We start from the raw sequence: 25,932 nt of genomic DNA, 5'->3' as shown, positions 1-25,932 counted from the left end.
GTAAGTACTTTGGTGAGAAACAAAGTAATTTATTGTCAATAAAAGAAACTTTTCAGTTCACATATGTATTTGAAGAATTTAAAAATATCTAATTTACTCAATGAGTGTTTTCAGAAACAATTAAAATTAATTTATAGCTGTTTAAATTAAAAGAATTGGCAGTAGGCTGAAACGGTTTTTGGGGATTTTAACTCAATCAATATAAAAAACAAAACTTGTAAAAGCCTGCAGGATAAAATGACAATCTCTAACCCTGGAGAAATAATGAAAGCAAAAATAATTAAGTTGTTAAGATTAAAAAAAAAAAATCCTGCTGCTCAGAACATGGTGTGTAGCTTCCCTTCATTTCAATGTTACTGATAATGATTGCTTTTTATAAATTGATGTGTTTGAAAACCTAATTTGTAAGAGGCAAATGTGGTATTAGGAAAGGGCTCATGAATTTCACATCTCAGCCTTTCAAAAGCAAGTTCTGATTCGTCTTTGTCTTCCCCCTTGGGTATCAGTCACATACTCTACGGGATTGTGTGTTGAAAAATGTCTACTGATGTGGAGACTTGGCTCCTCTTGAAAAAACCCAAGGAGCTTGCTCTGAAAGCACAATGTTCCCCCACATCGAACCAACTAAGTCCTTCTAAGGAAGAAAAGAAGGTGGCCCCAAGTGGTAAGGGGCCAGTCCATTGGAAGAATTGTGAACAGGGGACTGAAGGATTAACTTCACTAACAGACCTGGCTTTCATCCTGTGGTACAAAATCTCCACTGCTAATTGTGGCGTTGGAATCCCTCTGAAACTCAACCTGCCTAACTTTTTTTATCTTCTTCTTCTTGCTTTCCTGCCATGCAGGATACTCTATGCTTTAATTGCCATTTTGATTTTGATCATATTCTTCCCTTTATTTTGAGTGCCATGACACAGCCTTCAAAGGCTAACAGATTAACAATATTTGCAGATCCTTCAGGAAATCATCAGGTTCCATCCTTGGATCAGGACGATTCCCTGGAGAAGGAAATGGCTACCCAGTCCAGTATTCTTGCCTGGAGAATTCGATGGACAGAAGAGCCTGGCGGGCTACAGTCCATGAGGCCGCAAGGAGCTGGACATGACTGAGTGACTAGCACTTCACTTCACTTCAGCAAATCATAGGCCTGGGAAGTTGAAAGCTGGAATTTAGGACCTTCTAAGGTGAAGAGGCTCAGGCAAAATCTCCAGTTTTTAGGCTAGTATCCCTGGAGAGCTATAACCAAGAGTAAAAGTAAACCAGCAGGAACAAAATAAACCAACTTCCACAATTTTAATCCTAAATCATGTCAATCCTTAATTGGATTAAAGAGGTCTTTCCCTAACTGACATCCTCCCAGAAGTTTAAACATATTCTCTATGAGGAATTATAACTTCATCTGGCTTAAAGACACAGATTGTTAGGGTGAATTTAAAAATTTTTACTGTATTCTACTAGGAAGAGAGCCAACTTAAATGTATGAATATTAAAATGCTGAATGTAAAAAAATAAAAAAGAGATAAATTCAGCAAACACTAATCAAAAGAAAACATAACTATATCAATGTCAGGAAACAAAGCATCGCTTGAAATTAAAGGCTCTCAGGTGGCACAGTGGTGAAGATACAGCTTTGATTCCCAGGTCGGAAATATACGCTGGAGAAGGAAATGGCAACCCACTGCAGTTTCTTGCCTGTAAAATTCCATGGGCAGAGCAGCCTGGCAGGCTACAGTCCATGGGGTTGCAAAGAGTTGGACATGACTGAACAACTGAACACACACACAGAGACTAAAACGGGTATTTAAATATTCACCAGAATACACAAAAAGTTCTAAATTTGAATGTGCCTGGTTAACAAAATTTCAGAGTATATAAGACAGAAATAGCAGCAAAAAGAAAAATGGACACATCTGCAATCATAGCAAAGCATTTAAACACAAACCCTCTCATTAGATGATAGAGAAAACAGGCAATTTGAATGTATAGACAATTTGAACAACTGTGGAATACACATTGTCTTTATATGTCCAGTTAACATTATTCAAAATTAAAGACATGTTGGATCATAAAGCAATTTTAACAAATCTGACAACAGTGGAACTAAAACAGAAACTAAAAGAAAAATCTAAAATATTCTCAGTTATGCAAATTAAGTAAAAAAATCTTTTAAAGAAGTCATGGATTCAAAAAAGAAATCAAATGGAAATTAAAATGATTTATAAAATGTATAGAATATAGCAAAAGTTCTGCTTAAAGAGAAATTTATAGCCTTAAATAACAACAGATAAATTAAAAGTTTGAGAATTTATGGTCTAAATATGCATAGATACTTTAAAAAATAACAAAAGATTAAAACCAAAGAAAGCAGAAGGAAGGAAATAATATTAAAGATAAGAAATTAATTTTTAAAAAGAAACAAACATGCAATAGAGAGAATGCACAGAAACTGACAATGGTATCTCAAAAAGATTAATAAAATTTGTACAAAACTGGTAAAGACTATTCAAGAAGAATGCTAAAAAGGCATACATTATAATATCCTGTGCATATAATTAATATTAAAATACATTAAAGAATGACAATAGATTAACAATGTAGTTGAAATGGACAAATTCCTTGGAATCATAATGAAAAAAAACAAAATAAGAACAAATAGAAAATCTGAAAGGTCTAAAATCTTTAAATAATTTAATCCATAATTTTCAGTCTAGATAATTTCACCATTGAATTTTTATTTTAATTCTTAAATAAAACAGGAGCAATAAAAAGACAAAGCTCACTATAGAACTGAAAACTTGAGAACTGAAAAGCTTTCCAAATTCTTTTATCTGTTTTATATTACCAATAAACAGAGATGCAATTTTTTTTTTTTAAAGAATTACATTCACAATTTCATCAAATAACATCCACTCATAGAACTAAATCTAACCAAAGATGTATAAAATCTATATATGAGCAAGTTGCAAAATATTATTTAGAGAAATTAAAAATATCTAAATGCAGTCAGACTATGACTTAGCAACTAAACAAGAACAATTATGTTTATGAATTGCAAGATTATATAAATATATAAATTTTCATTCTATTAATCTATAATTTTTAAACAATCTGAATTAAAATCCCAACAATTATTTGTGGTGAAATTGTCAAGCTATTTCTAAACTTTGTAAGAGAGTGAAGTGAAGTGAGTGAAGTCGCTCAGTCGTGTCCGACTCTTTGCGACCCCATGGACTGTAGCCTACCAGGCTTCTCCATCCACGGGATTCTGCAGGCAAGAATACTGCAGTGGGTTGCCATTTCCTTATAAGAGAGCATACCTAATCAAATATATCCAAAGCAGTCTAGAAGAAGAACAAATTTAATGTCAAAAATCTTGCTATAAATCTACAATAATTAAAACTGTCTGGTATTAGACAAAGGGTAAGAGGCTGATGAGTTGAATAGAGCATGCAGAAAGAAATCCACATATACATAAAATACTGTTTTTTATGATAAAATGGCAATGCAGAAAACTGGAGAAATGAAATATTCAGTAACTTGGATTACTTACTGAAGTACTTGGGTGTGATCTCAAAAATGACAGAATGATCTCTGTTCATTTCCAAGGCAAAACATTCAATATCACAGTAATCCAAGTCTATGCCCCAACTAGTAATGCTGAAGAAGCTGAATTTGAACGGTTCTATGAAGACCTACAAGACCTTATAAAACTAACACCCAAAAAAGATGTCCTCTTCATTATAGGGGACTGGAAAGCAAAAGTGGGAAGTCAAGAGACACCTGGAGCAACAGGCAAATTTGACCTTCGCATACAAAATGAAGCAGAGCAAAGGCTAACACAGTTTTGCCAAGAGAACGCACTGGTCATAGCAAACACCCTCTTCCAACAACACAAGAGAAGACTCTACACATGGACATCACCAGATGGCCAACACCGAGATCAGATTGATTACATTATGAGCGGCCAAAGATGGAGAATCTCTATACAGTCAACAAAAGCAATACTGGAACTGACTGTGGCTCAGATCATGAACTCCTGATTGCCAAATTCAGACTTAAATTGAAGAAATTAGGGAAAACCACTGGACCATTCAGGTATGAGCTAAATCAAATCCCTTACGATTATACAGTGGAAATGACAAATAGATTCCAGGGAAAAACTACGGATGGAGGTTCATGACATTGTACAGAAGGCAGTGATCAAGACCATCCCCAAGAAAAAGAAATGAAAAAGGCAAAATGGTTATTTGAGGAGGCCTTACAAATACTAAGAAAAGAATAAAAGTGAAAGGCAAAGGAGAAAAGGAAAGATCTACCCATTTGAATGCAGAGTTCCAAAGAATAGCAGGGAGAGATAAGAAAGTCTTCCTCAGAGATCAGTGCAAACAAATAGAGGGAAACAATAGAATGGGAAAAGCTAGAGATCTCTTCAAGAAAATTAGAGACACCAAGGAAGCATTTCTTGCAAATATGGGCTCAATAAAGGACAGAAATGGTATGGACCTAACAGAGGCAGAAGATATTAAGAAGAGGTGGCAAGAATACACAGAAGAACTGTGCAAAAAAGATCTTCACCACCCAGATAACCATGGTGGTGTGATCACTCATCTAGAGCCAGACATCCTGGAATGTGAAGTCATGTGGGCCTTAAGAAGCATCACTACAAACAGAGCTAGTGGATGTGATGGAATTCCAGTTGAGCTATTTCAAATCCTGAAAGATGATGCTGTGAAAGTGCTGCACTCAATATGTCAGCAAATTTGGAAAACTCAGCAGTGGCTACAGGACTGGAAAAGGTCAGTTTTCATGCCAATCCCAAAGAAAGGCAATGCCAAGAATGCTCAAACTTTCACACAATTGCACTCATCTCACATGCTAGCAAAGTAATGCTCAATATTCTCCAAGCCAGGCTTCAACAGTACATGAACTGTGAACTTCCAGATGTTCAAGCTGGATTTAGAAAAAGCAGAGGAACCAGAGATCGAATTGCCAACATCTGCTGAATCATCAAAAAAGCAAGAGAGTTCCAGAAAAACATCTACTTCTGCTTTATTGACTACACCAAAGCATTTGACTGTGTGGACCACAGCAAACTGTGGAAAAAGTTTTCAAAAGATGGGTATAACAGATCACCTTTTCTGCCTCCTGAGACATCTGTATGCAGGTCAAGAAGCAACTGTTAGAACTGGACATGGAACAACTGACTGGTTCCAAATTGGAAAGTGAGTAAGTCAAGGCTGTATATTGTCATCATGCTTATTTAACTTCATGTGTTACAGTGTACATCATGTGAAATGCCAGGCTGGATGAGGCACAAACTGGAATCAAGTTTGCCGGGAGAAATATCAATAATCTCAGATATGCAGATAATGCCACCATTATGGCAGAAAGAAAATAAGAACTAAAGAGTCTCTTGATGAAAGTGAAAGAAGAGATTGGAAAAATTGGCTTAAAGCTCAACATTCAGAAAATGGAAGATCATAGCATCTAGTCCCATCCCTTCATGGCAAATAGATGGGGAAACAATGGAAAGAGTGAGAGACTTTATTTTTGGGGGCTCCAAAATCACTGCAGATGGTGACTGCAGCCATGAAATTAAAAAACGCTTACTCCTTGGAAGGAAAGTTATGACTAGATAGCATATTAAAAAGTAGAGACATTACTTTGCCAACAAAGGTCCATGTAGTGAATGCTATGGTTTCTCCAGTAGTCGTGTATGGATGTGAGAGTTGGACTATAAAGAAAGCTGAGAGCCGAAGAATTGATGCTTTTCAACTGTGGTGCTGGGGAAGACTCTTGAGAGTCCTTTGGACTGCAAGGAGATCAAACCAGCCAATACTAAAGGAAATGAGTCCTGAATATTCATTGGAAGGACTGATGCTGAAGCTGAAACTACAATACTTTGGTCACCTGATGTGAAGAACTGACTCATTGGTAAAGACCCTGATGCTGGGAAAGATTGAAGGCAAGAGCAGAAGGGGACGACAGAGAATGAAATGGTTGGATGGCATCACCACCTTTATGGACATGATTTAGAGCAAGCTCCGGGAGTTGGTGATGGACAGGGAAGCCTGGTGTGCTGCAGTCCCTGGGGTTGCAAAGAGTCTGACATGACTGAGTGACTAAACTATACTGAAGTTGGATTAATTGGATACCCATATGTTTACAGAATGAATATTGACTACCACCCCACTTCCTGCACAAAAACAATAGATTGATTGTAGATTTACCTTTAAAAAGAAGAATAATGAAACTAAGACATTATCTTCATAAAATAGGCAAAGCTTTCTTAAATAGGATACTAACAATAGAGAAGTGTATTTAGAAATTCACTGTATTAAAGTTACCAGTTGTAAAAAAAAAAAAAATAAAGTTACCAACTTCTTTGGATCAAGGATATCTTTAAAAGAGTGAAACAGCAAACATCACAATAGGAAAGCATTAGCAATCCACGTAACTAACACAAAACTTCATTCAGAGTGTATACAAATCTCCTACAAATCCACAAGAAAGTTAAATGAAAAACTACAAATTTTGAAGACTAAAAACATATGATACTTCAGATAGGCAAAACATATGTGTAAATATACTCAACCTCACTGGGAATCAGGAAAATGCAAAATAACAGTGGAAGACGGCTATATACCCTCCAGAATAAGTAAGAGAAAAAGACTGATAATACTTTGTGTTAGGACAACTGGAATGTTCAAGCGGTGCTGGAGGGAGAGTGAGAGTAAAATGAACCATTTGAAAAACTGACTGAACATATACCTCCCCTAGAACCAAACAATTCCCCTCTTGAATATATATCCAAAATGAAGCCAGCACATGAATTTATCCAAAGACGTGTCCAGGAATGAGTATAGTAGCCTAATACATAATAGGACGAAACAAGGAAAAAAACAAACAAAAATTCAAGTGTTCATCACCTGTAAAGTGGAAAAAATAAATTGTGACTTCTTTAAACAAAAGAATACTGAACAGCCATTCACCAACAAACCACAGCTCCATGCAAAAGCATGGATAAATCTCCCAAACAATTTTTTGTACAAAATAATCCAGACAGAAAAGAGGAAGTACTATATGAGTCCACTTACATTAAAAGTCTCCAAACAGACAAAGCTAAAATGTACTGTATGAAGTCAGCAAAGTCTCCTGTGCTTGGAGAGTGGTGGTGGTAATTGACATACCAAGTACTCTTTTGAGATGTTTATTATTGTTATTTTCTTGATCTGGGTGCTAGTTACACAAACGCATTAACTTTGCATAAATTGTTCAGACTGTTTCTGATTTGTGTACCTTTCTATATGTACATTGTACTTCAAAAATATTTATTACAAATAATTCTATGGCTGATTCTTGTTGATGTATGGCAGAGAACCACAAAATTCTGTAAAACAAATATCCTTCAATTAAAAAAATAAAGTGGCAAAAACAATAATTCTAGTATTCTGAGCATGTGGCTCAAGTCAGGGATTACTCTGTTGAAGTCTGTGATTATATCTGGATAAAGAGCGCCTTCCAAATGCTCTGAGTGAAGAGTGAATCAAAGGCCATAGGACCACTACAATTTCTTCAAGTTGACCTCAATGACCAAGACACTGGACTCCCAATGTAGGGATGATTGGGTTCCATCCTTGTTCAAGGAACTAGATCTCTCAAGCTATAACTAAAGATTCTGCATGCCACACCTAAAACCCAGTACAGCCAAATAAGTCAATAAATAAACATTAAAAGACTTCTTTTCAAGTTGAGGAAGCCTATCAACCAATCAAAAAAAAAAAAATCAGAGTCCCAGTTGAAACTGTTTGTTTATTTCATCGTGCAACTGTCGAACATGTGACTTATGTCACAGCACCTAAGAAATGAAGATCTAGGTGTGGTCTTATTTGGAGAATATCACATGTTTACATCAGCCTTTGGTTTTATAATGTGAAATAATGATGTATTAGATAATAAATCTCGCCCGAAGGGCTCAATACTAATAGGGGAAAGGAAAAATAGCAATTATGATAATAACAGCAATTATATAAATGTATATACCCCACATGTATAGTGGGGTAATGTCAGTGAAAATAGCAGAGTAAGGAACTTTGAAAATCTGTGTTTCCATAAAAGTGATGAAAAAACTAGCAAAAATGCTTAGAATCTTTTTTTTTTTTTTTTTAAATTTCTGAAAATTAACCCAAGGCTTACAACAATCTGAGCTGCCTGGTGGCTCCCTGGAAAACTACCTTGAAAGGCCTGTCTGATTCAGAACTTGCCCAGTGCTAAAGCAGCCACCTAGGGAGTATTTGCTGAAAGCATTTACAGGCAAGTGTTTCAGCGGCTGCCGCCTGAGGCGATAGGAAATAGCTGGGACAAACAGATAACCAGACAGTGTGTGGGGGAACGCTGGGGAAGGAGGTAGCCTGGCGCCCCTGGTGGCCCAGCTGGTAGAGAATCTGCTTGCAGTGAGAGAGAGTCCTGGGTTGGATCCCGGGTTGGGAAGAGCCCCTGGAGAAGAGATGGACACACAGACTTGAAAAGCCCTGACATTCCTGGGAACCGGGAAGGCCAGATGCACCTGCAGGGGTGTGCACACGCCAAGGAGAGCGCCGAGACTGTCAGCTCTGGTTTGGTCTTTATGCAAACCTCTGGTTTGGTCTTTATGCAAACGGGAAGCGGAGGCCGGGCCAGGGTCCTAACTCCCTGGCTAAGTGTCAAAGGATTGCCCCAAATGTACGCAGAACCCTCCAGAGGAAGACTGAGAGGCTTCTGGTTGCAAACGAATTTTCTGTTCAGTCATTAGCTGACCACTAAGGCAACGGACAGAGAATTCCATGGCTTACTTGAAAAGAAATACAGACTTTATAGAATTAATTTAGAAAAGACACTAAACAGATACAAGTATAGTAAACATAACAGCAGCAAAACTGGGAAGGTGTGATCTGACTTCTAGAGATGTACATTACAGTACTGAAGATACCCACAGCTTTTAACAAATATTACAGAAATGCAAAAAAAAAAAAAAAAAAAGAAGAAGAAGAGAGTATGAACCATATGAAAGTGAAATTGACTCAGTCGTATCCGACTCTTTGTGACCCCATGGACTATACAGTCCATGGAATTCTCCAGGTCAGAATACTGGAGTGGGTAGCCTTTCCCTTCTTCAGGGGATCTTCCCAACCCAGGGATCAAGCCCAGGTCTCCTGCATTGCAGGTGGATTCTTTACCAGCTGAGGTATCAGGGAAGCCCCAATACACACACACACACACAAACCCCAAAACAAAGCAGTGAATATAAACTGTCCCTGCAGAAAGCCTAGACATGGGACTTTTAAGACAAAGACTTAAAATCAGTTATTTTAAATATATTCAAATAATAAAAGTGAACTTTGCTTAAAGAACTAAAGAAATAGTCAAAAACAATATCCATCAAATAGAGTATCTCAATAAAAATATAGAACTTTTTAAAAAATAGAAATTGCAGAGTTGAAAAATACAACTGAAACAAAAATGAAAAATTTAGTTTAGTAAATTTAATGGTTCAACAGCACTCGCAAGCAAATGAAGGAGTTAGTGAACTTGAAGATACATCAGCTGAAAAAAAAAAAGATACATCAGCTGAGATTATCAAAGCTAAGAATTAAAAAGTCAAATATGAAGAAAAGTGAAGCAAAATCTCAGAAACCTATGGAACATCATCATACTTACCAACTATGTGTAATGAAAGTCCCAAAGAAGAAGAGGAGGAAAAACAAGTAGAAAGCATATTTGAAGAAATAATGGCCCACGCCTCCCAAACATTAATCTGTGCACACACATTCAAAGAGCTGAAAGAATGGGCATATTTATCAACAAGATTTCTGTATCTGGCAAAGCTATCCTTCAGAAATGAAGGATAAATTTAGATATCCCAGAAGAACAAGCACTGAGAGAATGCTAAAGTAGTAGAAAGTTAATAGAAAAAAATCCTTCAAGGTAAAATGAATTGACACTGGATAGTGATTCTCATCCACATAGATACATAGAGAACACCAGGGGAGGCACAGCCATATGGATAAATATGGAAGATGGTGTGAGCTTATTCTTTTTATTGTAATTTTTTCTCCCTATATGATTAGGTGCATGAATCAGTAATTATAAACCCATGTTGATGGACACACACTGTAAAATGATTTAATTAAAAATATTAACACCACCATAAAAACGGTGAGGGAAATGGAATTACAAAAAAAAAAAAAAAAAACTGCGTACTACTGAAATTAAACTGGTATTATTTTGAAATAGGTTAAGATGATATCAATAGTTGTAATCCCCAGGGCGATAACCAAGAAAATAACTTAACAGTATACAGTAAATGAAGTGGCAAGAGAAAGTGGTATACTAGCAAATTTAAATTTAACACAAAATAAGACAGTATATTTGAGGAACAAAAGATTCATGGCATATCGAAAACAAATAGCAAAACAGAACAAATCCTTCCTTAGATCAATGTAAATAAACTTTCCAATTAAAAAGTAAAGATGAAAGAATGGATTAAAAACATGATCCAACAATAAACTATCTTGAAGAGACACATATAAGTTGAGAGCAAAGAATGAGAGAAAAAAAACTACATAAATAGAAATCAAAATAGAACTGGAGTGGCTATAAAGATATTAAACAAAATGTACTAAAACCAAAATTGTTACTAGAGATAAAGAAATATACTGTATTTTATACATCAGTACATCAAGATATAACAATTATAACACATATACACCTAGTAGTAAAGCCCCATGATACATGAAGAACAGCTGACAGAATTGAAAGGAGAAATAGAACATTCAATAATAACAGTTGAAGACTTCAATAGCCTACTTCTAATAATGGATGGTACAACTAGAAAGAAGAACAGCAAGAAAGAAGATCTGAACCACACTAAAAGCCAAGAAGACCTAATGGAAATCGAGGCAACACTCTTCTCAAGAGGAGCTGAATACACATTCTTCCCAAGTGAGTGTGTAACATTCCACAGGATAGACCTGATTTCAGGTTTATGTCTTAATAAATGTTAAATGATTGAAATCACACAAAGTATGTTCTCTGAGTACAATGAGATGAAATTTGAAGTCAATCAATGAATGAGTTTGAATAATTCACTAAATATGGAAATTAAATGGTACACTTCTATTAATAAATAAGCAATTATCAGAGAAGAAATTACAGGGGAAATTAGAAAGTGTTTTTGATGAATATAGCCAAACGCAACATACCAATGTAATAGAACTGAGAGTCCAAAAATAAAACCATACACCTATGGTCAATCTTGCCAACAATGGAGGCAAGATTATTTAAGGAGGAAAAAACAGCTCCAAAGTGCAAATAACCCAAAAGTTCATTAACTGATGAATGGATAAATAATGTGGTACATCCATATAATAGAATATTATTGTCATGAAAAAGGAGTGATATACTGATTCATACTACATCGTGGATGGTCCTTAAAAACTTTAAGTAAAAGGAAAAAACTTTAAGTAAAAGAAGGCAGGCAAATCACCACATATTGAATAATTCCATTTATATGCAGTGTCCACACAGGCAAATCTATAGAAGCAGAAAATAGGTTACTGGTTGCCAGGGGATGAAGAGTGTGGAGACGGACAGGTAACACCACAAGGTTTCTTTTCGGGGTAATGGAAATATTTTGGAAACAGGTCACGGTGCTGGCTGCGCAGCATTGTGAATATACTAAAATTCTCTGCATTATACAGTTTAAAATGGTGAATGTTCTGTGAGTGACATCTCAATTAAAAATGCAAATATGTGTATATATTTATATAGATCTCCAGTGCAAGTCTTTTATATGCATTAACTCTTTTTATCATAATAACAAACCAATAAAATTACTCTATCCCCCACCCCCCATCCCCATTTTACTTATGGGGAAATTGAAGAAGAAAAAGCACAGAGATGTTAAGAGCCTTGCCAAGGTTACATAGTTAAGAGCGGTACATAGGTTACATGGTGGTCCAGTTTCGTGGTCCATTCTACTCACAGCTGCGGAAGCCCACGCTAGACAGCCACAGTGCTTTATGGTATCCTACTCATTCCCAGCAAGAACTCAGGAGATAATTATACTTGCTTAGGAGATGAGAAAAGTAAGGCTAAATGGCGGTAATATTGTCTATGGTCATACTCTAATTGAAATGCAGCAATACCACTGTAACAAAGCCAAATTCATCAAATGACTAATATACGGTGATTATTAGAAAGTCTGGGGATTATCTGAAAGTCCAAATTCTTTCTGTTTTCTTATAATACAAGCTTTGTTGTATTTATGTCCCCATGAATCTGCCTGACTCTGGAAGGTCCATTTGCCTGTTAAATAACTTTACATTATCAAATAGGGCAGGGCGATGCTTACAAATGAAAGTTGTTTTGCAGCCTGCTGATAAGGAGGCTGACCACAAGAAGTAGATTTGTATTAAACCACTTAGTTTTATCTAAGTCAGGAAGGAGGGTGGTAGCAGCATCTCTAGGGGAGGAACCAATCACTCACTCAAATGTAATTTGTCAAAAGAAATTTCCTTTCAAGACAGTTCCCAACCTGAGTCTGTCAATTAAACAGTGTGGTATATGAGCTTAGATCTGTTCAAGAAGAGAAAGGCAATGACACGGTGTTTAGTCAGAAATAACTGAAAGGCAGAGAGAGAAGATTTTGATTTTTTTGAGGATAGAAGAATCTAAGTAAACACAGAGGGAAAGAATGGGTGAGAAGTCATTTTAAGAAACAAAGAAAATCAGAAGAGAGCAAAACAGACGGGCCCAGTCAGCCTCTTGGCTGGGAAAGACTCAAAGCAAAGGAAGGGGGCTGCAGAGGATGAGATGGTTAGACAGCATCACCGACTCAGTGGACATGAATCTGAGCAATTGTGGGAGACAGTGAAGGATGAGGAGCCTGGCGTGCTACCGTCCATAGGGCTGCAAAGGGTTGGATACAACTTAGCGACTGAACACCATCAGCAAAGCAACAAGTCAGCCTCTTGTTCAGTCCTATCTCTAAACCTCAGTAAAGTGAAAGAGAAAATACAGATGTCAGAAACAGATAGGCCTCTGCCTATCTCTAAAAACTTGAGCAAGTTACCTAAAATCTTTGGTTCTTGGTTTCAGCTTCTGTAACATGGCAGTAACAACACTTGCTTCTCAGGGTTTTTCATGGGGGCTAATTAACATAATGGAAAACTCCGAGTGCAGTATATGGCCATGTGCCCTAGCTGCTTGCTAAGTGCAGTTTTTCCCCCTTCTCGCATATGTCCATGATTTTCTAAAGTATGCATTCCCTATTATGCCTATGTCAAAATTTCCCAGTAATGAGCCATCTAGGTCTCCCCATACTCAGAAGAGTACTGTTGTTGTTCAGTTGCTAAGCAATGTCTGACTCTTTGCTACCCCATGGACTACAGCACCCTAGGCTGCCCTGTCCTTCACTTCTCCTGGAGTTTTTACAAATGTATGTCCACTGGGTCAGTGACACTTTCCACCATCTCATACTCTGTTGTCCCCTTCTCCTCCTGCCCTCAATCTTTCCCAGCATCAGGGTCTTTTCCAATAAGTGGGCTTTTTGCATCAGGTGGCCAAAGTATTGGAACTTCAGCATCAGTCCTTTCAATGACTATTCAGGGTTGATTTCCTTTAGGGTTGACTGGTTTGATCACCTTGCTGTCCAAGGGGCTCTCAAGAGTCTTCTCCAGGTGAATACTTGAGATACACTTTATTTTGACCTTGCTGCTAAGACAGAATGTGTTAGTGATCATTTTATTATTATTCAGCTATGGGTAGGCCAGCTATATTTACCCTTGAAAAGAGGAGGGGCACACCAGAAGGAGAGGTACACCAGTTACTCCATGCAGGGAAAAGCAGGGTGGGTCAGGGGGCAGAAGGAGTGAGAGGCAAACGTGGGCAAGAGCCTTTGTTATGGTTTCCAAATGAAGGACCTGCCAAGGCAGGGTAAGCAGGCTTAGACTGGCTAGCTTGGGTAATTTCAGTGGCCTGGGGGCTGGAAGCTACCCCTAGTTGGCTGGTATCTGGTCCTGAGGTGATAAGGAGTAGGTGGATAATTGTTTGAAGTATGATAAGTCAATAAGGAAAGTGATGGTGAAGGCTCTGAAGGCAGTGAAGGAATTTGATCAGAGGAGGGGTGTGGCCTGAGTTACCAGTAACTACATCACTTCTGTTGCTGTGTCACGAGCAGATGATGTTAAGAATAAAAAGTTTAAAGTGAAGTCGTTCAGCTGTGTCCGACTCTTTGCGACCCCACGGACTATAGTCTGCCAGGCTCCTCTGTCCGTGGGATTTCCCAGAATACTGGAATGGGTTGCCATTTCCTTCTCCAGGGGATCTTCCAGATCCAGAGATCAAACCCTGGTATCCCTCATTGAAGGCAAACTGTTTAACATCTGAGCCACCAGGGAAGCCCGATGTTAAGAACAAAAGCAAACTATTTTCAAAAGAAGTGGTGATAATCCAAGCAAGAATGGTTAATGGTTGAATCACAGGGGAGTGATGAGGAGTTGGATTCTGGGTGAACTTTTCAAGGTACAGATGATAGGGTTTGTCAGAACAGATGAGGGGATATTAGAGCCAGGAAGGGGAGCTTCCCAGGTGGCGCTAGTAGTAAAGAACATACCTGCCAATGCAGGAAACCCCAGAGACGTGGATTCGATCCCTGAGTTGGGAAGATCCCCTGGAGGAGGGCATGGCAACCCTCTCCAGTACTCTTACCTGGAGAATTCCTTGGACAGAGAAGCTTGGTGGGCTCCAGTGCATAGGGTTGCAAAGAGTCGGACATGACTGAAGCGACCTAGCACACACCCGTGCAGAGGCAGGGAGGAGTTAATGAAGACCCCAAGCATTTTGGCCTGAGCAGGTGGAAGGGGACAGGCTATCAACTGAGGTAGCAGTCACTGTATGAGGACAAGCTTGTGTGTGGGAAAAGCGTTGGGGCAGGAAAAGAGCAGACAGGGTTTTGGAAAATTGAATTGGAAGTGCCTATTAGGTATCTGAATGGAGATGCCCAGAGGCAGATGGATGTATATTTCAGGAATCCATGGAGGAGCTCTAGACTGGAGTATAAATTTTGGAGTCATTTGCATATAAATTATATTTGAAGCCCTGAGACTTGATGGAATAATACAGGAGGTGAACATGGAAAATGTAAGATAATAGGTTGTGAGCACCCTCTGGGTGCAATCTCCAGTCCTGACCTGTAAATCAACCAACTGGCCATCAGTTCAGCAGAATTGTCCCATGCATGCTGCTGCATCTTTTTTCACAGCACCTATCTTCTCCTACTTCACTCTCTTACATACTGATCTGTGTATTTGTTGTCTATGGTCTCTCCCGCTCTCTTTTCTGCCCTCTCCTCCACTGGACCCAAGCCCTTAAAAGCGGGGTGTCAGTGTGTCTGTTTAACAATCTAGTCCAAGCACCCAAAATAGCGCCTGATACTAGGTACTCAACAAACTTAAACTTTTCATTATTAAAAGAAACATTTATTGATGAAAGAAATGGTGATTTTATTAACTTCTTATTGAAGATCTTTTATTCTTTAAAAATTTAACTTTTAAAGGTTATAGTGTCAGGAAAAGGTAAAACTTAATCAGATATCACATTGAAAAGAAAGTCACTCAGTCATGTCTGACTCTTTGCGACCCCATGGGCTGTAGCCCACCAGGCTCCTCTCTCCATGGAATTCTCCAGGTCAGAATACTGGAGTGGGTAGCCATTCCCTTCTCCAGGGGATCTTCCCAACCCAGGGATAGAACCCAGGTCTCCTGGGTTGCAGGCGGATTCTTTACCATCTGAGTCAACATCTTTGATAACAGGTTTGAGCAAGATCTTGAAAGAAATGGAACTAGAGACATACCCTGGTCAGGACTGAGTAGAGAGAAGAAAAAAAAAAAATTAAGGGGGAATGAAGATGGTAGAGAAAACCTGGCTCTAGGAATCTGCTCTGATCTCCTAGGGAATAATGTGTGTGCTAGGCAACTTCAGTCCTGTCTGACTCTTTGCAAACGTATGGATCAAAGTCTGCCAGGCTCTACTGCCCTTGGGATTCTCCAGGTAAGAATACTGAAGTGGGTTACCCTGCCCTTCTATGGAACCAGTTCAGTTCAGTTGCTCAGTCATGTCAGACTCTTCGTAACCCCATGGACTGCAGCATGCCAGGCTTCCCTGTCCATCACCAACTTCCGGAGCTTGCTCAAACTTACATCCATCGAGTCGGTGATGCTATCCAATCATCTCATCCTCTGTCATCCCCTTCTCCTCTCAACTTCAATCTTTCCCAACATCAGGGTCTTTACCAATGAGTCAGTTCTTTGCATCAGGTGGCCAAAATATTGGAGTTTCAGCTTCAGCATCAGTCCTTCCAATGAATATTCAGGACTGATTTCCTTTAGGATGGACTGGTTGGATCTCCTCACAGGCCAAGGGACTCTCAAGTGTCTTCTCCAACACCACAGTTCAAAAGCATCTATTCTTCTGTGCTCATCTTTCTTTAAAGTCCAACTTTCACATCCATACATGACTACTAGAAAAGCCAAAGCTGACTAGATGGACCTTTGTTGGCAAAGTAATGTCTCTGTTTTTAATATGCTGTCTAGGTTGTTCATAGCTTTTCTTCTAAGGAGCAAGTGTCTTTTAATTTCATGGCTGCAGTCACCATCTTCAGTGATTTGAGAGCCCCAAAACGTAGTCTGTCACTGTTTTCATTGCTTCTCCATCTATTTGCCATGAAGTGATGGGACCTGATGCCATAATCTTAGTTTTCTGAATGTTGAGTTTTAAGCCAACTTTTTGACTCTCCTCTTTCAATTTCATCAAGAGGCTCTTTAGTTCTTCTTCACTTTCTGCATAAGGGTGGTGTCATCTGCATATCTGAGGTTATTGACATTTCTCCCAGCAATCTTGATTGCAGCTTGTGCTTCATCCAGTCCAGCATTTGTCATGATGGACTCTGCATATAAGTTAAATAAGCAGGATGACAATATACCACCTTGACGTACTCCTTTCCCAATTTGGAACCAGTCTGTTGTTCCATGTCCAGTTCTAACTGTTGCTTCCTGACCTGCATACAGATTACTCAGGAGGTAGGTCAGGTGGTCTTGTATTCCTATCTCTTTAAGAATTTTCTACACTTTGTTGTGATCCACACAGTCAAAGCCTTTGGCATATGGAATAATATAACATATTATTATTATTTCTAAGATGTGGCTCATCCTAGGCATCAACTTTGACAGGAATAGTTTTGCTAACATTTTCAACATGATTTAATTTAATGAAAATGTGGATATGTCATAAATGCTTGCTAATGAATAAAAATTCTTTTTGCCTTAGCCGTGTTCTAAGCAGTGTGCTAGCCTGAGGGTAAAAGTGTGAATAACGATAGTCAGTATTTAGTTGGGATATGATCAGTTAAACAATAAGAAACAGACACATACAGGGCGACCATAGGATAAGAGGCATAAGCTTGCTTGGTAGAGTTAGAAAGATCTGCAAAGCAGGTATGGCTTGAAGTAAGACTTGAAAGGTGAGTAGCATGAGTTTGTCAATCATCACTCCTTTCTGGACTTTTTTTTTTTTTTTGGTTATGTGGATTCTGACAGTTTGTAATCCCATCTTCCTGTAATGACCCAGAAAATCTCCACATAACAATTCAGAAGATTCAAAAGTAACTCATCTGTCCAGTCATTCTTTCACAAACATTTACGGAGTGCTAACTTTAGGTCAAACACTGGACACTAGACATTTCAACTTAAGTAACTCATGAACACGGCCCACAGAAGACTTATGCTCTATAGCTACAACTTCCAAACGTTGGGGCACCGCAGAGTCACCTGGGGTGCTTGGTAAAACACAGGTTCACTGGCCCAGTCCAAGAGTTGTGGATTCACTAGGTCTGGGGTAGGGCTCAACAAGTTGCATGTAAAGCAGATTCCTAGGTAATGAGGTGTCACTAGACTGAAGACCACTTTGAAGGCCATAGACTCTGGGAGAACGGGTCAGTTAAGCAGATCCGTGTGATGGGTACATGAAGGAGCAGGTAAGATTTGGGACAGCCCCATCTGGGATGTGGGAGTAAACGTCACACCGCAGCAAACCGTCTTTGCTCTGCTTCCTTTGGAGCTGATTCTCTGCTGATGAGCGACAAGCTTCCTTGTGGTGTATGTTACATAGAAGTATCAAAACCACAACCCCATCAATTCTCTTATTCAAGGAACATTCATGATCGCTGACAACACTCAGAGTCATTACTATAAACTAAGTACATCTGGATTTTGAATTATTTTACTGAAAGAAAAAAAAGAAACATTTAATTCACAATGATTGAAGACAATTAAAATAGAGCATAAAACACTTCATAAAATCTACAGATTACCAAGAATTTAAGTGGATAGTAGAGTTGGGAAGAACGACTCATTTATACCCCTACAGTGAAAAGAATTCAAACCAGATCCTGCAACCAGTTAACCTTTAATGAATCAATATTGTTCTGTGAGTTTCAAAACAGTCAAAAATGTTTCTTCAGCTATCTCTCTGTGTGTAGTATGGTGTGATACAATGGAAAGAAAAGCAGCTTGAGAGGTGGCCCATGGCCTCAAACAGATTGCAATACATAGTTAGAAAAAAGGGTCAGGTTGTATCCATTCATGTATTTATTTTGCCTCTACTGTATACTTGAAGCTGTGTTATATTCTGGGAAAATTAAACAGTGTAGAATTTAAAAGCTTTTATATTTCATATTTTAGTGAAGGAGGCAGTAATTTGTGCAAAAATAAAGATATGTTGAGTGAGGTGTAGTGATTGCTTAAGGATGAAATGGTAACAGTGATAGAGATCAGCAAAAATCTGAGGAAGGAATAAGGCATTCATTGGCTCCTAATGGAAGCTGGACAGGTGGATGAGTGTGTTGGACAAGGAGACATTCAGGGGAGAGGGACCTGTTTGCTCCTACAGAGAGGCATGACATGGCATGTGATGGTCAGGAGATATGAGCAGCTCAGTGTAGAGAAGCAGGCGAGGGGCAGATGAGCAAGGAGTCTGAATGCTGTTTTTAATGCTTTAATTTTGGGAAATTGAGTTATGTTTGCCATGCAGCACTGTGCAAGTTGAAGTTTGTCATAATAAATGACAAATATTTATTACCTCAGTTTCTGTGGGTTGAGAATCCGGGCACGGACTATCTCTGTGCCCCTGAGCCGAGATCCTTCACGAGGTTGCATGTATCAAGGTGCCAGCAGGCACTGTGGACTCTTTGGAGGCTGGACCTGTGGAGGATCTGCTTCCAAGCTTCCTCACATAGTGTTGGAAGGATTCAGTACCTCCTGGGCTTCTGGACTGAGGGCCTCAGTTCTCTGATGACCACTGGCCGGAGACCCCTGTCCGTTCCTTGCCATCTGAGCCTCTCCAAGGGCAGCTCAGTCATGGCAGCTGGCTTCTATCAGAGCCAGCAAGAGAAACAGAAGGTGTCTGTAGCCTAAGCCACACTGTTTTTGTAACCTGGACCTAGCTTGACATCCTATAACTTATGCTGTATTTTATTAATTAGCAGCAAGTCAGCAAGCCTAGTGCACAATCAGAGGACAGGGAGAAGATGGGGACATAAACTGCAGGATGTGAGGACCATAGGGATCACCTGAAGGGTACTCACAGCAATACGGATTCTTACCTCATTCACAAGACTTGCTACAATCTACTGCCCAAAAACTAAGGAGCTGTTTTGACAAATGTTCTGGATCCGTGAAAACTCATGGGAGGAGAGTTGAGGAGGTGGGGTCCCAGATACTCCAGGCCTTCCACCTGCTTGGCTGTCTACTGAAATAAACATGTCAGCAGGGAAGGAAATGAGCATCGTGCATCTGAGGCACAGTGCCCGCTGAAGGATTCTAAAAGTCAGCTCCATCAGCGATTCACTGAGGTTCTATTCATCTGGCAGGAAAGCCACAGGGTCTGGCTTTTAATAGAGGAAAAGGTGAGCCACAGCTGTCTTGCAAAGCAGAAGGATGTCACCTCCCACTCTGGCTCCCTCATCAACATTCTACATAAACTTGAGTCACACTGCATTAGTTTGTCTTCATTTTGCATTTGTGTTTTTCAGCTCCTACTAATTCCTGAAAGGATAAAGGAGACACAGAGTTAATAGGAAATTCTTTATTGAGAATTAAGTGGGTTTGCTGGGGCTTCTTAGGAAGACTTTGTCAGCCATGGTAACTGATTCTTTGGGGTTTCTGGACTCCTAAGAGTCTGTCTAAGCTTTCAGTCTTAACCTATTATATAGGTAGAAGGGACATAGTTCAGCATGCAAAATTGAGGTGACATTTAAGAGCACCTCCTAAACTTTTGGCAATCAATGTTCAAGGAGCACTTAGGGCATTATTTCAGTTAACTCATGCAAACACTATGCATGTGTGTGTGCATGCAAAGTTGCTTCACTCGCGTCCAATTCTTTGCGTCCCTTGGACTGTAGACCACCATGCTTCTCTGTCCATAGGACTTTCCAGACAAAAATACTGGAGTGGGTTGCCATAGTGTCCTCCAGGGGACCTTCCCAACCCAAAGATCAAACCCCTGTCTCTTATGTCTCCTGCCTTGGCTAATGGGTTCTTTACCACTAGTGCCACCGAGAAGCCCCAAACACTAGGATAGACAGTTATTATTATCAGTTGGCAAATGACCAAAGTGAAATTTGGGGAGGTTAGGTCACTGGCTCAAGGCTATTTTGGCCATGGATAGGGCATGAGCCAAGGTCTGGTGAAGCCTTGCCTGTCTGCAGAGACCCCACTCCATGGCACATCTGTGTTCTTCACAGAGGAACATAATCACAAAAGCAACAAGGAAGCAACAAAACAAAACACTTCATACCCTCGGATGGCTGGTACTTAGAAATCAGGCTCACACTTCTTCACTTTTCTTAATACTGGGTAAGTGCTGCTGCTGGTATGAATATTGGGACTGATACTGTTCGTGTTCATTCAGTATGTCCAAGGAATTAACCCCAGGGCCTTGGAGTGTCGCATGCGTGTGCATTAGTGCACGCTAGTAACTCCATCACGTCTGACTCTGTGACCCCATGGACAGTAGCCTGTCAGGCTCCTCTGTCCATGGAATTCTCCAGGCAAGAACACTGGAGTGGGTAGTTATCCCCTTCTTCAAGGGGATCTTCCCAACCCAGCGACAGATTCTGGGTCTCCTGCATTGCAGGTGAATTCTTTACCAGCTGAGCCACAGGGGAAGCCTGGAGCAGGACATCAGTTCAGTTCAGTTCAGTCGCTCAGTCGTGTCTGACACTTTGCGACACCATGGACTGCATCACGCCAGGCCTCTCTGTCCATCACCAGCTACCGGAGTTTACTCAAACTCATGTCCGTTGAGTTGGTGATGCCACCCAACCATCTCATCCTCCATCGTCCCCATCTCCTCCTGCCTTCAATCTTTCCCAGTATTAGGGTCTTTTCCAATGAGTCAGTTCCTCGCATCAGGTGACCAAAATATTGGAGCTTCAGCTTCAGCATAAGTCTTTTCAATGAATATTCAGGACTGATTTCCTTTAGGATTGATTGGTTTGATCTCCTTGAGTCCAAGAGATTCTCAAGTCTTCTCCAAAACCACAGTTCAAAAGCATCAATTCTTTGGCACTCAGCTCTCTTTATGGTCCAAATCTCACAACCATCCATGACTACTGGAAAAACCATAGCTTTCACTAGATGGACCTTTGTTGGCAAAGTTATGTTCTGCTTTTAAATATGCTTTCTAGGTTTGTCATAGCTTTTCTTCCAAGGAGCAAGCATCTTTTAATTTCATGGCTTCAGTCACCATCTGCAGTGATTTTGGAGCCCCAAAAGATAAAGCCTCTCACTGTTTCCATTGTTTCCCCATCTATTTGCCACGAAGTGTTGGGATCAGATGCCATCTGTTGACCAGATGACTCGACCTTTCTGAATGTCGAGTTTTAAGCCAGCTTTTTCACTCTTCTCTTTCATATTCATCAGGACACTCTAGTTCCTCTTTGCTTTCTGCCATAAGGGTGGTATCATCTGTTTATTTGAGGTTATTGATATTTCTCCCAGCAATCTTGATTCCTGCTTGTGTTTCATCCACCTTGGCATTTTGCATGATGTACTCTGCATATAGATCAAATAAGCAGGGTGACAATATATAGTCTTGACGTACTCCTTTCCTAATTTAGAACCAGTCAGTTGTTCCATGTCCGGTTCTAACTGTTGCTTCTTGACCTGCATACAAATATCTCAAGAGGCAGGTAAGGTGGTCTGGTATTCTCATCCCTTGAAGAATTTTTCATAGTTTGTTGTGATCCACACAAACGCTTTGGCATAGTCAATGAAGCAGATGTAGATGTTTTTCTGGAATTCTCTTGCTTTTTCGATGACCCAATGGATGTTGACAATTTGATCCCTGGTTCTTCTGGCTTTTCTATATCCAGCTTAAACATCTGAAAGTTCTCGGTTCACATACTATTGAAACCTGACTTGGAGAATTTTGAGCATTACTTTGCTAGTGTGTGAGATGAGTGCAATGGTGTGGTAGTTTGAGCATTCTTTAGCATTGCCTTTCTTTGGGATTGAAATGAAAACTGATCGCTGCGGAGTTTTCCAAATTTGCTGGCGTATTGAGTGCGTTGGCATGCCTGAGTTCAAATCCTGGCTCCTTTTTCTACTATCTGTGTGACCTTGGTGAAGTTACTAAAACTCTGTGAACCTCAATTTATTCATCTGTAAAATGGAGCTAAAAGTGCCATCAATGTGGGTTCCTAGGAAGAACTGGTGTTTGGCATGTGGAAGTTGCTGCCTTTCTTTGGAATAAGGGACAGTTAAGCATTTAGTGCTCCTCTGAGGGTTTGCCTGGATTCCTTCATCAAATGGAAGCTATGTTTGTAAGTAGTTTTATATCTTTAATGGAAATAGTTACATTCAAGTTTAGCTGTTAAGGTTGGTTTTTTTGTGAAGCATCACTAAAATTACTTTTCATTGAAATGTATTCCCCAGACTATTTTCCCCTAACGATGGCTGGCCATTGATGAGGAATGCCCTCATGGCCAAGGTGCCAGTGACCCATAGTGAAAGGGAAGGGCCGCTGAATCAGAAGCAGATAATCTTGCTGTAGCCCACTTGAGATGACCTGATTCCCCAATGTTACTAAATGCTGCTGAATTAAGCAAGCAATCACTGTCCCATTTTAAATACATGTTCCCTGCAGCTAAAAATCTAAGGAGCATTTGAAAAAAAAGTAGACATATGCAGACTCAGAAAAAGAACACAAAATCCAGCTACATGGTACATCTTAAAGTAAGTGTTTCAGGGACAGAAAAACTCAAATAACGTCTAATGCACAGATCCAACTAGGAGGAAACAGAGTGTCCCTTAGGTCTGTGAGCTTGTTGAATGGACATTGATGGATTTGTTTTCCTTTCAGATTAAATTGAACTTCTGATGTGAAAGTGGTTTACTGGCTTCTGATCTTGAAAGCAACATTTTTTTTGGGTTGTTTGTTTTTTCCCCCTCTAACTAAATTTCTCTTGTTTAGGTGTGTTAGCTTTTTAGCAGCTTGAAAAGAGGCACATCAGAGTATTGGAAGATTCAGAAGAAATTATTTGCTTAAAAAATGTTGAGAGAAACAGAGAATTTGGCTAACTTTACTTTCCCTCTGATAAAGTGGTGTCTGGCAAATGGACCATTCTAGGGGCTTGAATATTTTCTCTTAGGCTCAAATGTCCAAAGATATGCAAAATAACATTTCAGCAATTTTTCATAGCTTGACAAGATAAATATTATCAGAACTGAATGTGAACATTTGTGTAAATGAGGGCTGGCCTTTAACGATGGAGATAATGTATAGGAGTGTTAAGTAGATGTCAGTGTTGGCTGTTAATTAGATGATGTCTGTGCTGAGAACTCATTTTACCTTAGCATCTGTGGATGTAATCTCATCTTCAGGGTTAGCTGGTTTAGGTAAAGATATCTATGCTAATTTTAATTTCAGACATTGGCAGATAAAATATCTAGATATGTCAGAGACACCCACATGAATGTAGAATAAATGCTATTGTTTATGTGTGGTTGCTAGCTTTCCCTGTCATCTTTGATTAGATGTTACACTTGTCAAAAACTAAGCAATCAACATTGGTTCCTCACTGCTCACTAAATTCTAGACATTGTTTGGATTTCATCAGTTTTCCATCACTGTCCTCTTGCTATTCCAGGATGAAGATCGGGGTACCATGATGTGTCTAAGTGTTATATCTCCTGAGCTTCTTCTGTCTGTGGCAGTTTCTCCGTTTTTACTTGCTTTCCATGACCTTGGCAATATTACTGTGTGCTAGCCAAGTATCCTGTGGAATTTATCCCAGCCTGGGTGTGTCTGATATCTTTTGTCATGAACTGACTGAGGTAAAGGTCTTTCTGATCACAGTATATGATGGGGTCACAACAGCCACATGATATATCTGATGATGCTACTGTTTTTCCCTGTTCTTGCTAAAAGATACACTAAAACATGCCATACTAAAGACTATATCAAATGACTCATTTTTGCATGCTAGGTAGGAGTGATTTGAAGTGAAAGGAGGGAATGTCATTAAAAAAATACCCTGGGTATACCTTAGCCCTTCTGCATATCTGAACTTAGGTGGAGTAAGTCAAACGAAGGAACATCTGGGTTATGCCTTTTTTTAAAAAGTAGTTTTCTTTTTTGTTGTTATTGTTGTTGATTAGTTTTTATTTCATAATCATAAATTTAACTTTTCAATCCAGCTAAACTTGGAGGGGGATAAGGAAAATATGGAACACTAAGAAATGTAGCAAGAGCACAAAGATTATAGGATATTTCAAGCAGATATGGGTAAAGGGATGCTCTCCTGGGCTACAGAGGAATGGTCTGGTGGTTAAGTAAAACACGAGTCAAATTCATTAGATTTTTCCACAGTCCGAAATGGTGATCTTCTTGCTGGTCTTGCCATTCCTGGATCCAAAGTCCTCCACGGCTTCTACAATATTCATGCCCTCTTTCACCTCGCCAAAGACCGCATGCTTGCCATCCACCACTCAGTCTTGGCAGTGAGGATGAAAAATTGGGAACTGTTTGTGTTGAGGCCAGCATTTGCCACGGACAAGATGCCAGGACCTGTATGCTTCAGGATGAAATTGTCATCATAAAATTTCTCGCCAGGAATGGACTTGCCACCAGTCCCATTAGGGCATGTGACGTCACCACCCCGACACATAAATCCCGGAATTATTCTGTGAAAGCAGGGACGTTTATAACCAAATCCTTTCTCTCCAGTGCCCTGAGCATGAAAGTTTTGAAACTTTCATGTCTTTGGAACTTTGTCTGCAAACAGCTTGAAAGAGAGGTGGCCCAAGGGCTTGCTGTCCACAGCGATGTCAAAGAACAAGATGGGGTTGAGTGTGGCTGGACAGCATAGGAGACTCCGGGGTGGCGGCATCTACAAGGCCTAAAGTAGTTTTCTTTAGGAACTGTCAATGTGTTGTTGTTGAACTGTGGACTTGTAACTCCGCATGGACTATGGCCAGGCAATGATATGTACTTAAAAGCTGCATTATTGAAAAATGAGTGTTTTATCCAGGTACTCATTCTTCTATTGTTATTTTCTTTTTAAACTTTGTTTTAGTCACTTAAAGAAAATCTTCTTAAGGCACAGTTTGCCTCAAATCCATTCCAAGTTGTTTAGGAATGGATACAATGTATACAATGTAATATTACTCAGTCATTAAAAAGAATGAAATAACACAATCTGCAGCACGTGGATGGACCCAGAGAGTGTCCTGCTGAGTGAAGTAAATCAGACAGAGAAGGAGAGATATCATATGACATCCTTTATATGTGGGGTATAAAAAGAAATGATGCAAATGAATTTACTTACAAAACAGA

The 25,932-nt window shown here is 39.5% G+C and overlaps 1 pseudogene; it reads right to left on the bottom strand.

Moving 5' to 3' along the window:
* Positions 1 to 24,950: 24,950 nt before the first annotated feature.
* LOC136163382 (peptidyl-prolyl cis-trans isomerase A pseudogene) lies at positions 24,951 to 25,264 on the bottom strand (annotated as a pseudogene).
* Between the last annotated feature and the right edge of the window lie 668 nt (positions 25,265 to 25,932).

Source organism: Muntiacus reevesi, chromosome 3 (assembly GCF_963930625.1).
Source record: "Muntiacus reevesi chromosome 3, mMunRee1.1, whole genome shotgun sequence".
Taxonomy (NCBI): domain Eukaryota; kingdom Metazoa; phylum Chordata; class Mammalia; order Artiodactyla; family Cervidae; genus Muntiacus; species Muntiacus reevesi.
This window is presented reverse-complemented; position numbering and strand designations above follow the sequence as displayed.